This window comes from Telmatherina bonti, assembly GCF_933228915.1.
Source record: "Telmatherina bonti genome assembly, chromosome: 23".
Classification (NCBI taxonomy): domain Eukaryota; kingdom Metazoa; phylum Chordata; class Actinopteri; order Atheriniformes; family Telmatherinidae; genus Telmatherina; species Telmatherina bonti.
This window is the reverse complement of record NC_136632.1, coordinates 19,467,036-19,476,185: the sequence shown is the minus strand read 5'-3', so window position 1 is coordinate 19,476,185 and position 9,150 is coordinate 19,467,036.

Below are 9,150 nucleotides of genomic sequence, written 5' to 3'. Positions count from 1 at the left end.
TTCATCAAGAACGCCTTTTAACCACATGTGTGGAACAAACAAACCTGTATCGGTTTGCAAATAAACTTAGAAATGTTCCAACTTTGAGAAACAATGTTGATGTGTGAACTTTTTTTTTTTTTTTTTTAAACTTTTAGTTTTTACAGTGAACATAGTTACATCATACATTATAATCATGCCCCATTTGACATTACCTACATAACAAAGTGAAACATAAATACCAGGGGTATGAAAAATCTGATTTTAAAGTAAGTACAAGAATAATACATATAATCAAAACAAGCAAACACACACACACACACTGACAAACATAAAAAAAGACAGAAATAAAAAAAAATAAAAAATAAAAAATAAATTAAAAAAAAGCCCTGAGAGGATTGTTTTGGTATTCACATTTGGTTTTTAAAAAAAAAAAAAAAAAAAAAAAAAAAAAGACCCTGGATTATTTTACATATAAACCTTATCAGCAGCACATATCAACTTAATTTATATAGTAGATGTTCCGGTCTCATCAAGTAAAGCTAAAAAATGGCTTCCACACCTTTTGATAGTAGATTAGTTTCTGTCGCCTGCTGTTCCATCCTGGAGACAGATACCATTTCATTAAGCCACCTCTTAAAACATGGGGGTGTTGGAGACTTCCAGTTAAATAAAATTAGTTTTTAAGCTGTCACCAGGCCTATTTGAAGAGCCTGCTTATCATAAGGAGGAAAAGTTGATAACTTTTCAGAAGAGCCAAATGGAGCCAATTTGCAATCCGGTTGGATAGTTATTTTGTATTGCTTAGAGAACCACATAAATGTGTCACACCAAAAGCGATTGGGTACTGGGCAATGCCAAAACAGGTGTGAAAGAGAGCCTTCAGCTATGCCACATCTATCATATACAGAGGACACAGACTTCCGCTGAACTTAGTTTTAGAATATTGTAGTCTGTGCATGACAAATTGAATTCATTGATGTCTGGACTTAACAGAACACTTATGTATACTGGACAGGCTTTCTCCCCACAATTCTTCTGATACTGGAACACCAAGTTTCTCTGCCCATGCCTTCCTAAGGTGATTGGTTTTCGGTGACTTCTCAAAAACAGCAACAAAGCGTGAAATCAAATGTTTAAAGTGGAACTATTATGTGCATTTCAGGCTAATTTATTTTTATTTCTGAGACCAGAAGGGCTGGGATTGATTGAGTTATTGTCACAAATTTATTTACTTCAGATCGACACTCTCCGTAGGCTGTCAGATCAGCTCGTGGGCAAAACGAGTGGATTGAGACTCTTCCGCATTAAGCCCCGCCTCCCACCACCACGCTACATCGGGAGCGCACACCGCACCTGCTTTCGCCGTCATTGTAACATCTCATAAACAGAAGGATTAGGCTAATATGAGCTCAATAAAAATAACAAAATACAATGTCAACACATAGCATACAGACCTTCATGTTGGAACCTGAATCAGACCCTGAAAACGAAGTGGAAAACAGCAACCCACAGCAACGAATGCAGCAGGATGTCTCTTTTTGGTAAACTCACCAGCCATCTTTGGAAATAACTTTATCCGACATTTTCCACCCGCCTGATGTATTTGTACATGCCCTTGTTAACCAGTAGAAGGTAACCAATCACTGAACCTTATCCCCCAGGATGTCACAAGGATTTCCAAGTAGAAAAAACTCTCTAAAACGATGTGTTTTTCATCGCCATGGAAACCAAACGGAGAGTGTGCTGGAACTCAAACTCAAACTCAAACATGCGTTTAGGTGATAAAAAACGGTGTCGTTCACATGTCTGATGAGGATTCAACACTGTAACACTGTAGAAAGCTCAGAAAACTCCAAATACCATAATAGCACCCCTTTAAAGTTCAGTTTCAACAAAAGTAAGTCATAGAAATTATGGCTCTTGGGTTTATTGGAAAATTTGATATGTGTCTTCTTACAAAATGTCTAATTTGTAAGTATCTGTAAAAATGTGACTGGGGAAGATGATATCTGGCCTGTAGCTGAGGAACGGAAGCAAAATTATCAACGTACAAATCTGAGATATGGCGCAGGCCCCTGTCTCTCCAATCCAGGAAGGTTCCATCCATTAATCCTGGTCTAAAAAGATGGTTATATCTATTTTCTGAGATGTCTGGTGTTGATGTGTTGATATTGATGTGTGAACTTTAATTAAGTTCACTCGATAACTTCTCACTAAAGTGAATCCTAAAACAACTTCTGCAGATTCTTCTGTCCTTTTCAGCTGCTCCAGGATGCTTTTCAGCAGCGTAGTTATGTTCCAGTCCAACAAATTTTATTTGTTAAGAGACCTCCAGTGGAAGCTGTTGTACTTTACAGACTACAAGCTGATAGAAATGTAAACCAAATTATTGCTTCATTATTTAGTTTGTGTTATCATTATTTACAATTTAGCCCTGAAAGATCGACGCTACATTGTTTTTTTCCACTGACAAATGCTCTCCCTTTCTTAGTGGCAAACTCGGTCCAGGTCTTCACCCAGATGATGGTAAAAGACCTGGCTACTTACGGCTGCCACTTATTGGTCTAATTGTTCCTTCTCTCATTTTGTTCATAAATTGCCATTTGCTATCATCCAACTGGGATTGGCTCCACATCATCACCTCCCTGCCAGTCAAGGGATAAAAAGGTGGAGAATCTTTTCTGTCAGTGGCAGCTGGACGTTCCTTTGTCAGCCATAACAAAGCTGTCTCCTTTGAACAGCTCATCTACATTGTCGAGCTCAGATCGGTGATTGCCAGCAGTAAGTGAGCTTACTAACCAAGAACGCTAATATGAGTACGAAGGCTGGTTTCCAAGCCCTATCCAATAACTTTTAGATGCATCCCTTTTCCCAAACACCTTAAACAAATGGCTGAATTAACCTCATCATCATTCATTATTCAGCTCTTCACAGGCCTGGTAACGAGCTGTTCAGGTGATTCAGGGCGTCCATGTTTGCAGTTTTTTTGTGTTTTCTGTAGGTGAAGAGCTGATTAAAGTTCCATTATGGGTGTAGACTGCCTATTGGTGGAATTCCACGACAAAGACACCTTGAACATATCAAATCTGTTTTACTCCCTGACACAACCCAGCAGGCTGAAATGTTGGTGTTCTTTAATAGGTCACTATAACTATGCAATTTTAAAAAAAAAGCGCTTGTATTTTGTTATTTTAAAAGGAAAATGTATTGGAGTTTTTTTTGTGCTTTTCAGCTTATGTTTTGGTCCAAACACTCCAAAAAAAGGTGTCTGCACCCCAGAAAGATTAGCCACTGGTTTGTAACCCTTCATTTAAACACAGATTAAGTAAGTTTCTGATCTTAAAACTTGGTGTTCCAGACTTGTTTTCATGACACGGTGACATCTGTCATGTGCATTTCTAGAGATAGCTGCCGCCCAGCAGCATCCTGAGGCTTATACAGTTGTAGATAATAACAAGAAAACCCTCAATGGAACAAAACTGGAAAGAGAATGAACTGCAATTTGACTTTACAGCTCAAAAAAGGCTTATTATGGATATACTGCTCCTGGAAGGGCGAATTATGAAATTATGCAGTACTAATATGCTTATCTGTTGGCATTTTGAATGTTACCTTAAATTCATACAATATGTTCTGGGGGGAAAAAAAGCTCCCCTGCAGGCAGAGTAGTGCACTAATACATTCTTTAGTCTTTTAGAGAGAAAAAAATCATTTCAGCAGTTTCTTTTTGTCGTACTTTCCCCATCAAACATGTGCATAGTTGTTTCCTTCTCTGATTCTATATTGCAGATGCACTCGGCAGTTCTGGGTCAATTCTTGGGTTTCATTAGCATGAAGTTTGTGTTTTCTGGTGATGTGTTTACATTCCACAGATGCAACACAGCAGGACTCTGATTGTGTGAGGAACTAAGATAAGACGAGCTCAAGGAAGCGCTTCAAGAGTCTTTACTTAATGAAATTTTTTTCAGTGAAAATTGTTCCAGTGAACCAGAAGGCAATTCCACACAGTTTTCTGGATAGGAATGTTCTGTCAAGAACATGACATTCTTAAATTTGTAGAAACTCAAACCTAAAGACATTCGGCAAAGTGTGTCACATTTAGGTAACAAGATGCGTTCAGGGACATCGGCCTTACCTGTATTGCATATTTATTGTATCACATAGTTGGCTGCACAGATAATTTGACATCATGCACTCTTTCTGAAACTGATTTTCACCACTTGAAGGGGAAAAAAAGATCCCTTAAGAGGAAATGATGAGATAAAATCTCATATTTATGACCTGATATCTCATATTTTTGTTCTAGTATCTCACAGCTATGACTCTGAATGGCATAATTTTTTATTTAAATTCCCTGATAGTTACCTTTTTAAACTTATGTCAGCTTAAGTCAAGAATAAACTTGCTTTGTAACCTTATGCTAATGCAGAAAAAGAAAAGCTCAGTAGCAGTATCATAGATGGCCCAAAAGGCTTCTAAATCAAACTAATCATGTCTTGTCTCCAAACTCTCCATTATTTTTATTACTATCAACTGTGTTTCCTTATATCCATTCAAATTGGTCCTTACACTGCCCCTACAGATAACTTCCATATTGCAGCATTCATTTATGACAGGGGTGGGCAACTTTGGTCTTCAATGGCTTCAGTCCTGCAAATGTTAAGGGTTTCTCTGCTGCAACATACTTTACTCACATCAGACTTCATTAGCAGACTGGTGCTTGACATCAAACTCTGCGCCAGTCTGATTTGAGTCAGGTGTGCTGCAGCAGGGACACACCCAACACTTGCAGGACTAAAACCCTTGAAAACCAGAGTTGGCCTCCCCTGATTTATGAGTATGTGCACAAACCACGTTTTAAACAAATACACAAGGCTGCCATGATAAACAGGCTGGTGTTTCATGCAGAGTGGTCACTATAGTGGACACCTATTTACAGGTTTTTCTATTGCATATTCATGAATGAGGATGGTATATTTGTCAATGAACTACTTCAGTGGATGCTAATAACTCATTCAATATATTAACACTCACCGAAGAATAAATATGACATAAATGCACATATTATGATTATGCAGATTTGCCTTTGTGACAAATTGAAAGAAACAGACCTGATACAGACATATTTTATATAATATTTACATGATATAATTACATATTATTTTATAAATATTTTTCGAACACATTTAAAAATTCAAATAAATTCATAATAAATAAATGAAAAAGTATCATTGCACATGCCTGTAGAGGTCAAATGCTGAATTTAAAACAAGTGGCATTGTTTTTATTACTGCAAGCATTAATTGACATGTGTGAAGCAATTTGCTTTAAATTTTCTCTCTTAATCGCATGTTTTATGCCTGTAAATGTGGGGCATGCACACCAACATTCTCCTGCTATTAAAAAATGGGGTCAGCTTCCCTTTGCTGGTGAATGTGATCTTTGTTAAAGGGTTAAAAAAAAGTATATTGGAAGTCTTAGTGTCTCACATGATGCTCCTGAATGTCATATTATTAAAAGAGATACCTTGAGAGATTTGTGAATTCATAAACAAAAATGGACTTGCATGCTTGCTGGCTGGCTATGGCCTATTCTAAATGTCAAAATGCAAACATTAAAAATGCATTTTTTTTTGTTTGTTACTTATCTAGGTTGAGTGACCAAAGATCAAAACAGTTACACCTTTCTCCTTGCCATCTCGTCCAGCTTCTCCAAAGGGACATAGAGACATTCACAAGCTAGCGGAAAGATCTATTTTCTCCACCGAGTCTTTGGTTTCCTCTGAAGCCTCCTTCTGGTAGAATATGCTCGAGACACTTCCTCTGGAATATGTCTGGACGGCATCCCAACAAGATTCCCAAACCATCTCAAACGGCTCCTTGCAAAGCAGACAAGCAGTGGCTCTGACCCTTCCAGATGGCAGAGCTCTTTAGCCTTATCTCCTGATTTCAAATTCCCTAAGAAAGCATTTTTAACATTTAAAAAACTGTGCTGTTAAACCATAAACTCCTTTTTGGTGTCAAAGCATCAACCGAGAACCAAGGAAATCACAAGTCTTTGTTTACATTTTCTTTTGAGTTAAATAACAGCTCCACGCTGTGAGATGCAGATGACTGAGGAAAGCCCTGTAGGGATAACTTTTGGTCATCATCTCACTGCAAGAGAGTTTTGCAAAGCAACAACGTAACAGCCTATTGAGCATTTATTTCTATTATGTGAAATTGGTGTGTTCATACTCAAAAAAGGACCCAAACTCAGTTGGATTGAAATAAAACAACTTTACTTCTCATTTTAGCATGTGGAGAAAAAATTCCAGCAGAATAAAAATGTTGCTCTGAGTATTGCACAATAACTGCAATGTGACAGATGGATTAAGCTGTTTCATTACAAGTTTTAAAGATCTCCAGATTGCTGTTCAGCTGTTAAACATTTGCAGTGTGACTAATGTTTTTATATGATAGTGTCATTATTAATGTAATCAGCTGTTAATGTTGTACTGATGAAGACATGTCTCTCATTATTACTCCCCTATTTAAACTGTCTGTTAATCTTAGCTAAGCAGGAATATCTGTCAGTGTTAAAAGTTGAACAACGTAGCCACTGCTTTTTCTTTAATGCTGAGTTATGCTTTTTTTCTCTCTTTTTTGGGATCATGTTGCTTTACTCTTCAGCTTCCTTCTGTTTGATGTCTTTACTCAGCTAAAAAGAAAAATACTAAATACTTTTAACATCTTGTCAGACTTTTGTCATACAAAAAACACTTTTCAAAGCTGGGGTAATATTTTTCTTTTCTTTAAGCTGATATAAAGTCAACAAATCTATAATGCAAATCCAGTGTGACAGGTATTGAGAGCTCTCAAGAGTGATACATGTTGTATTATGGTGTTATATGTGCACAACTCTTGTATGCTTGACTGTTTGTGATCACAGAAAGAAAGTCAATATCTACTGCATTTGGTTAAAATAGTGGTTATAATCTATATTTTTTATAGCTTCATTTTTCAAAATATTAGAAATGAGGTTTACGTGTCACCAGACCTCTGTTGCCGGGATCAGAGATAAGGTGATATAACAGTTTCAGTCTCATGAAACTACAGCTCAAGTGAACATAAATTAGTTCTGAAACTTAAAGTAACAATAATAAAGGATGTTGTTTTATAATAAACAGTTAAACCTTTTATGATATTTTAGCCCAGTTCTATCATGATTTCTGCTTTGCCCCTAACGAGCTGCTTTCTTCCCCTACCTGATTGCGGTTTGTCCTTACCTGTGCTGCTCTCTTTTTAAACACCTGCCCTGGATCTGCTCGGTGCAAGATTGTCTGTCTTTTCCACAGCTTTCAAGTCTTGTTCATGTACCTGACTTTGAGATTGAACCTGGTTTGACCCTGCCTGTCCCTGACCGCCATCTTTGCTACGCCCTTATTAGTATGAACTGATCACCTGATGCTGACCCTGCCTCTTGCTGACCCTGCCTCTTGCTTGCTCCTCTGATTTCTTCTGCTTGCTTGTGTCTTTTGGTGTGGACCCTGGACTGATTTTGGGCCTTTAGATTCTGGATTGTGGAGATTGTTTCCCCTGCTCTGGAGGACTACTATGAGGCTGCCTATTTCACATCTCTTAGTAAACATTAATTTCTTGGCCCAGTATAATCACACCCCTGGTGTTGGTTCACCTGCTTTTTGTGTTCCAGACTTCCTGAAGATCAGACTAAGCGAGACCACCTTCAACACCATCATTATTTAAATAAATCTGTTTAAACTTCCTTGTTGGCAGAGTTTTGGGTTCTGGCCTCCTTAACCGTAGCGTTTTCAGACATCAGTTATGACAAATTTAGTATCCATGGATTCATTTAAACCTCAGGATTAAGATGAAACTGTCATCATTAAGAAACATTGCAAAAATTTATGTAGCAGCTCCCAAGTGATTTGTTTTACTGTTTATATGTTTAATAACAGGAATGGAACATATACTGTAGGCCACATGAAGAGACATTTAGCACTGCCTCTCACCTTTTGAAACCAAAGCTGCACCAGCAAATATGACATTAGCAATAACTTGTATATACAAGACTTTGTGCATTGACAGAGTTTAAATACAGCATAAAAATATTTTGGAGGTGTTTGGCTGTGGAAGTTCCATGTGTTATGCTAACATGAATATATGAAGTTGTTCTTGCAAGACATGTTATAATTATGACCCCCTGAGACCCTTCAGTATCTGTCATGTAAGGTACCAGACAGACGAGCAGACTTGGTGATCTCGGGGTTCATTTACACATAACATAGCAAAACACACTCCTAAATCAAATAGGTGCTTTTTATGTACTATGAATTAAAATATGTTTAGAAGAGTGCATAAGGTCACAAACCTGTATGCTGAGTTTTGGGCGATCATATGCTTGTCGGGCTACTGTTTCAGTTTTTAAAACGTAGCGTTGTGGATAGCACAACAGATATTAACTGATATTGTTGCAAAAAAGCCCAAAACACACAGCTCATAATTCTAAGAGACGTAATTATCAAATATATCAAGATTCGAAGTTGTCAATACTTGTTTTATGGATTTAACTGTTCATTCAAACTCTTAAAACTTAATTTAGCAACAAATAACATAAGTAATAGATATTTTGGGATTTTCTATTTCTGCATTGTTATATATCCCCCACCAGAAAAAAAAGCAAAGAATTGAAGATTATTCTCAGCTATTACCATTTTAGGCTGAAAGAGACCAAAAGTAAAGTAGACAAGCAAAGTAAGTTAATTTATTACAAACTCCTTGCAGGAAAAAAAAAGCAACTCATGAATCAACCAAAAGCTCATTTTTAAACTTGTTTCATATTATATGATCAAAGGAGAAAAATGGAAAGAAAAAACATGCAAACTGTTTCTACACGCAGGACTTTAGTTCATGATGACCTTGCTCATGACCAGTGATGAGATTCTAAAACCCCCTTTTCCACTCATGCAAACCACTGCATTAAGGAGAAACTTGGTGCCCAACAGCGCCACCTCGTGTCTGTCCCAGCCGCTGCACTGCCCCGCAGAGCGCTTCCACGGGCTCGGCGCTCCGAGCCGTGCAGCCTGCTGCCTTCTCCCAGCCTCAGAGCGTTTTCCTCCGCACACATCCGAGCTGAGCGCCGTCCTTCCCTCTCTAGGAACACCTTTAG